Raw genomic sequence first — 6,675 nt, forward strand, 5'->3', positions numbered from 1 at the left:
AAAAAAAAAAAAAAAAAAATAAAGTGTTTGCTTTGTAAGCACAAGGACAGGAGGACCTGTGTTCTCTAGAACTGAAGTTAAAAGGAAAGAGAGAAAAACAAATCTAAGTGTGTTAGTTAGCATGTGATTGCACTTCCAGGTCTGTGTTGGTGGATCCCTGCAGCTCTCTGGCCAGGCAGCATGGCCTATTTGGTGAGTTCTAGGCCACTGGGCTAGCCTATCTCAATACAAATACAAATTAAAATTAGAAGATGGACTAAGCATGAGAACACCCCCCTGAGGTCTGCTATATGCACACACACACACACACACACACACACACACACACACACACACATACACACATGCACATAAGAACACACATGAATATGGGCACACATAAACACAAAGTAAAGGCTAACATATAGGAAATAAAAGTTATAAGAGGAGTAAGGGAGAAACTAAATAAAAGGTAATAGTAAAAGCTATATAATATTTTCGAGTAAAAGTTTCAGATGTGAATGCTTGTTTGGAAAAATACAGTAATACTCAAAGAACACTAAACAAAATATGCCAATAACTTTTATTTAAACTGTTTTACAAATAGTAGGGGAAAAAAGGAAAGAAAATTGAAATTAGGGGCCAAAGGCTAAGTCCCAGCAAACTAGAATTCCCAAGTTTTATCTAAGAGTGCATATTGCCCATTGGTTCACAAATCTCAGCGAGGGAACCCCTGAAGGCAGTTTTTGAGAAAGAAGAGACCCAAAGGAGGGCAATGCTCTAAAGGACTAGAATGTAAAGAATCACATGTACTTAGTTAGTTAAAACCATTAAAGTGGTTTTTATTCAAGTGTCTCCCACCCTCCTCTTTCTTGTGTTGTAAGTTGCCTAATGTAGGTGCTGGGAACCAAATTTGAAGCTCATGGGAAAGCACTGAGTGCTCTTAACTGCTGGGCCATCTTTCTAGACCCAATATGAAAACATTTTAAAAGTGGTAATTGTAAATAAACACTAATTTTTAAACACCAAGAAGAAAGGGAGGGATATAACAGGTGTTTAAGTTCCTGTATACTTTTGGAGGGAAGAAATAATGACCAATTTTATATATTTTGTCAAATAGGCAAATTAAAAATAAAAGATACCCATTAAAAGAATAGTGGCAAAGGCATGATTCCCAAACTAGAAAACTGACTAAAATGCAAATTAGAATCAATACATGCTTGTTAAAAGCATGAAGAAAACTAAAGAGAATATGTACTAATTTCAGGTTATTGGTTACTTTCTAGGAGGAAGGGGAATTGGTTGGGGAAGGTACTATCAGCCGTACTTGGCGTATTTTACCTACTCTTTAGTTTAACTGTTGTCAGTTACACACATGCATATCCTGTAGTGAACATATTCAGCCCTCTCACCTTCTTTCGCTGCCCTCCCTCTCCTGGAGAGTAACTTCTTCACAGATACTCTCTTTTATATGTTTGTTTCCTTCACTTATTTATTCATTTATTTTTGAGGCAGGGTCTAGTTATGTAACCTCGGCTGACCTAGACTTGTTATGTAGACTAGGCTAGCCTAGAACTCACAGAGATCCACCTGCCTCTGCCCTCAGAATGCTGGTATTAAAGGTGTGTGCCACCATGCCTGGATCCTTCCTTCTTCTATGTCTTCTTGGGATGGTGACCATAGATGCTGTGCTTTCCTGCCTGAAATAGCCATGTTGTATCCAGAAGAGAGAGTTTCGGAGGACTCCTCCCCTCTGTCCAGCTTTACAATGTTCCTGTCTCCTTTCCTGTGATTGTCCCCAAGTCTTGGTGTTGTAGATGTCACATTTGGGGCTGAGCACTCAACAGTCTTCTATTCTTAATAGTTGACTACTTATGCATCTCTTACTTAACCATCCCTATTTAAAATTTCTCAACACTAATGTTATTCTACAGCTCTACTTTCATATCATACATGATTGTCTACCTTCAAGTCTCCCTCACCTTCTAGGGTTTTTTCTTGCTCTTTGATCTCTATAGACAAATTCCAACTTAAACAGGGAAACCTAAAACTTCAAAGCCGGGATCTACATATGAGAGAGAATCTTTGACATTTGTCTTTCTGGGCCTGGATTACCTTGTTCAGTATAATATTTTCCAGTTCTGTACATTTTCCCATAAACCCCTTGATTCCACTTTTCTTCAGTGCTGATTAGAATTCCACTGGATAAATGTACCATATCGTCATTATTCATTCATCAGCTGATGGGTGTCTAGGCTTGGTTCCAGTTCATACCTATTGTGAACAACAATGTCAGCACAAGAAAAATATGGAAACCAGACAAATTATTACTCCTAGATTTTAGAGTAAGTTCCATATTTATACATTGATATATTGCACAATAACAGAAAATGAAATAAAGCTGGATTAGTAATGCTGACAATTATATGATTGTGACAGGAGAGATGACCCAGTGAATTAGAGTGTTTGCTGCTTTTCATGAGAATCCAAGTTCACTTCTCAGTACTCATGTTGTGCAGCTCACAAATACCTGCAACTCTACCTTAAAGGGATCATCCTACATTATTTTCTGGCCTCTAAGAGCCAGAACATGTGTTCACCTTCACATATACATAAGTAAATGTAATAAGTAACAAATCTTTAAAAAATAAGTAGGTGAGAATCAACACAAGATATAGGAAAAAAATCTAGAATCCCAACTTTGTTTACAAAATAAATGAAGGCTGACTGTCACTTGGTGGTGGAGCACTTATTTAACATACTTAAGGCCCTGGATTCAACACTGAGTACCATAAAAATATTTAATAGATTCCTTAAAGGTGTGCTTTATCAAATAATACAAGACTAAAAATGTTATAAGCACGACAATGTGGGATAGTTTTATGTCAACTTGACATAATCTAAATTCATCAGAGAGGAGGGAACTTCAATTAAGAAAATACCTCCATAAGATAAGGCTGTATGCAAGCCTTTAGGGCATTTTCCTTATTAGAGATTGATGAAGGAGTGCCTAGGCAATTGTTGGTGGTTTGTTGGTGATCCTGGGTTCTAAAAGAAAGTGAGCTAAGCAAGCTATGGGAACAAGCCAGTAAGCAGCTCCCCTCTATGGTCTCTGCATCAGGCCCTGCTTCCAGGTTTCTAACCTGTTTGAGTTCCTCTCCTAATTTCCTTCAATGCTGAACAGTGATATGGAAGTTTGAGCAAAATAATCCCCTTTCTTTTTAACTTGCATAGGTCATGATGTTTCATAATAGCAGTAGTAACTGTGACTAAGAAAATTATTTTCTAGGATGGGAATGAAGACAATTAGGACAGAGATAGGAAGAGAAGAGCAAAGGAAAAGAAAACCAAAAATAGAACACATAAGTTAAAAATGTCCATGGACATATAAAGAACCATATCTTTCAACATGATTAGGCTTATTTTATGTTCTGTGCCACTATATTTAGTGTGGAGTCTAGTAGCTGTATAACCTGAGAGGGTCACTATAAGTTGAAGGCAGGAAATGAAGAGGAAGAACTAGAGTAATGAGATCAGATTATAGTCTGCCTAGCTCTTTATGTTAGTAATGACTCCTATAAGGAGGGGCTTAGTAAACAAAACATTAAAGGTCTTATTTTGGGGTATTGTTCTACACATTAGAAGGGAGTGGTTGGTAGCTATGTAACTGTGTTTCCACTGAGGAAGCACATGGAAGCTGAAAGCAACTCAGAACCAACTTCCATGCATGCAGAGTTGTACTGATGGGAAGACCCCAGAAATCTTTGCATACAAAGATTTGGGTGTCTCTTATCCTATGCAATACAAGGAATCAAGTCTTGTCCATCTTTATGGTGAAAATCCATTCCTGTGGCAATTGGGACCTACAGTTTTCTTTTAGACTTAATGTTGTTGTTATATGTTTATCACTAGTCACCTCTTATTTGATCGTTCGTAGATTATTCTAAGCAAAAATGAAAAATTTAAAAATGCATCCCTATTTCATCATCCATAACTCTTATTTGAATGAATTCTCTTGTAGGTCTTGCATATGAAGAAAAGAAAGGATGAAGAAATCTTTGCTACTTATGATCTTCCCAGGCACAATGAAGAGAATGCAGTTGGGGTTGGATGGTTCATCACTGTCCCTGTGTGACAACATGCTCCTTTGAAGAAAATAGTGTGAGGCATTAGAACATGTTATCAATGATAATGATCCATTATAAATTTCTGGAGAATTTGGTTAGTTCTTCATTTTTGTGTAATAGATCTCCTTAATGATGACATTTAGTAATTAAGAATTGGGATTAAAAATAAGACTAGAATATTTTTGAAACTCTCAAATATTTGGTAAATTTTGTCATTTAATGCAAATAAACAACATCATAATAGTAAATTCTTTTAGTCTGACTTACTTTTTGACATTTTGCATATTTGGAACAGAAGATGATATGACATTTTTTTTTTTTTGTAAATTAAAAAAAATATCATGGGGGTTGCTAATCATTCACAATTATCATTTAGATTTTATGCACTGTATTAGTAACTCTTTATTTGTTTGTTTCAGTACAGGGTCTCACGATGTGGCTCTGGCTGTCCTGGCATTCTGTGTATAGACCAGGTCAACCTCAAACTCACAGAGATAGATCTGTCTGCCTCTACGTAGCATGCATTATTTAATTTTATAATTGCTATGATGAATGCCTGTCAGATAAACTTAAAGAAAGGTTTATTTTGGTTCACAGTTGAGTATACAGTCCTTATTACAGAGATGGTGGCAAGAGCATTAGGCAGTTGGTCACCTTATAGCCACATTCAGGAAGCAGGGAGGGATGTTGGCGCATGGATTGCTTTTTCCTTTCTATTCAGTCTAAGACTCTGGCCCTTCTGGAGTGACTTGAATAGAAATGGTCCTCAGAGATTCATGTGTTTGAATACATTATAAATAGGGAATGGTACTATTAGGAGGTATGGCCTCATTGGAGTAGGTGTAGCCTTGTTGGAGGAAGTATGTCACTAGGGGTGGGCTTTGAGATCTCCTATGCTCAAGTTCCCCACTATGGTATCCAGTCTTTTTATAGTTGCCTTCAGATCAAGGTGTAGAACTCCTAGTTCCTTCTCCAGCTCTATGCCTGCTTGCTCTCTGCCATGTTTCCCGCCATGATGATAATGGACCAAACCTCTGAAACTCTAAGCAAGCCCCAATTAAATGTTTTCCTTTCTAAGAGTTGCCATGGTCATGGTGTTTCTTCACAGCAATAAAACCCAAATCCAGACACCATCTGATGCTACCACTCATGTCTGGGTGGGTCTTTCCACTTCAGTTCATCTGATCAGTAAGCTCTCTGACAGACAAACCTCTTAGAAGATTCTCGATCCTGTCAAGTTGACAATCTTTGTAACTGATCTAGGTGCCTTTTTAATTCACTTCAACTATACAAAAGGAATATGCAGATACTTCCATTTCTACCATTTATCCACAGTAGATATTACTAGAACAATAATGGCAATTCTTGCTAATTATGATACCCCAGAAATGCTCCTGCAGATCCTGCTTTATCAGGTACTTACTCCATTAAACTGAATCAAGATGTCCACTCATCACTCCAGGTACTAATAAATGTACTGAATGGTATGGGATTTTATGAGCATAAATGATCAAGTTTCTTATTAGTGGACATTTTCTGGAATCCAAAATATAAAGTTCAACAACACTGAATTCATTGGGAACCAAACCTACTTAAAAGTGAAACCCCATATCCCTGGGGCTTTCACTTTAGAGAGGGGAGAAATTTCCTCAGCTTGCTGTTCCTCCTGCCAGATTTCAGCTATAACAGAGAATCTTTTCAGAAAATGTAGTCAATTTATAATTCAGGCATTTAAAACAGTTCATTGGCTCATCTGGACACTGAAAAGTCTCGTAGTCTGTCCCAGTGATCTGGCAGACTGCATTGGCTCACACCAAGAACTCATACACCTGGCAATGCTATGTCTACTTTCCTGATTCTCAGAAGGAGGTCTTCAAACTCAGAAGTGTTTTGGATGGTATTCTGTGTTCAATGTGCCAATGCATGTACAATAACTCATACCTGGGTATGGGGAGATGCGGCTGAGGACCAGGTAATGGAGAAGAAAGCAGCTCACATGATAGAAAAAGTAACGACATGGATATATTATTTTGAAAAAGGTTTAATTGACCGAAAGCCTTTCCCAGTGGGCTCATTCTTAGTTTCATTAATGTTTATTCTCAGAGACTTAGTCACCTCCTTTGTGACTAACTTGACGTTAAGCTTTTTGAGAAGCTTGGGAGCAATGCAAGTTTAACCCAACACTTAATAATATCCAAAGTCAAAGTTACCTCTGGTGGGATTATAACTCCATAAACACAGGCAAGATCTGAGACTTGATAGTTACAGTTGCTTGTGTTACCTGGGACTCGGTTGTTGGCCTCACAACAGCCAAGGGATTCGGGAAGAGTGGGAGCTCTCCTGCTCCAATGTAATAACAACAAAATCTGAGGACATTACTCAGGCTCCATAGTGGTAATTTTTTGTGACACATGGAAAGTGTCCAGTACGGTGCCTGGCACACAATACAGACTTCTAATGTTAGTTTGCCTATAATCATCATCACCATAACGGGATTCAGCCCTAGCAGAAACTTGGCAGTTCAGCATCAAGAATTTCTTTCTCTCTCTCTTTTATTCTTTTTTCCTTT

This window comes from Mastomys coucha, unplaced genomic scaffold, assembly GCF_008632895.1.
Source record: "Mastomys coucha isolate ucsf_1 unplaced genomic scaffold, UCSF_Mcou_1 pScaffold16, whole genome shotgun sequence".
Classification (NCBI taxonomy): Eukaryota; Metazoa; Chordata; class Mammalia; order Rodentia; family Muridae; genus Mastomys; species Mastomys coucha.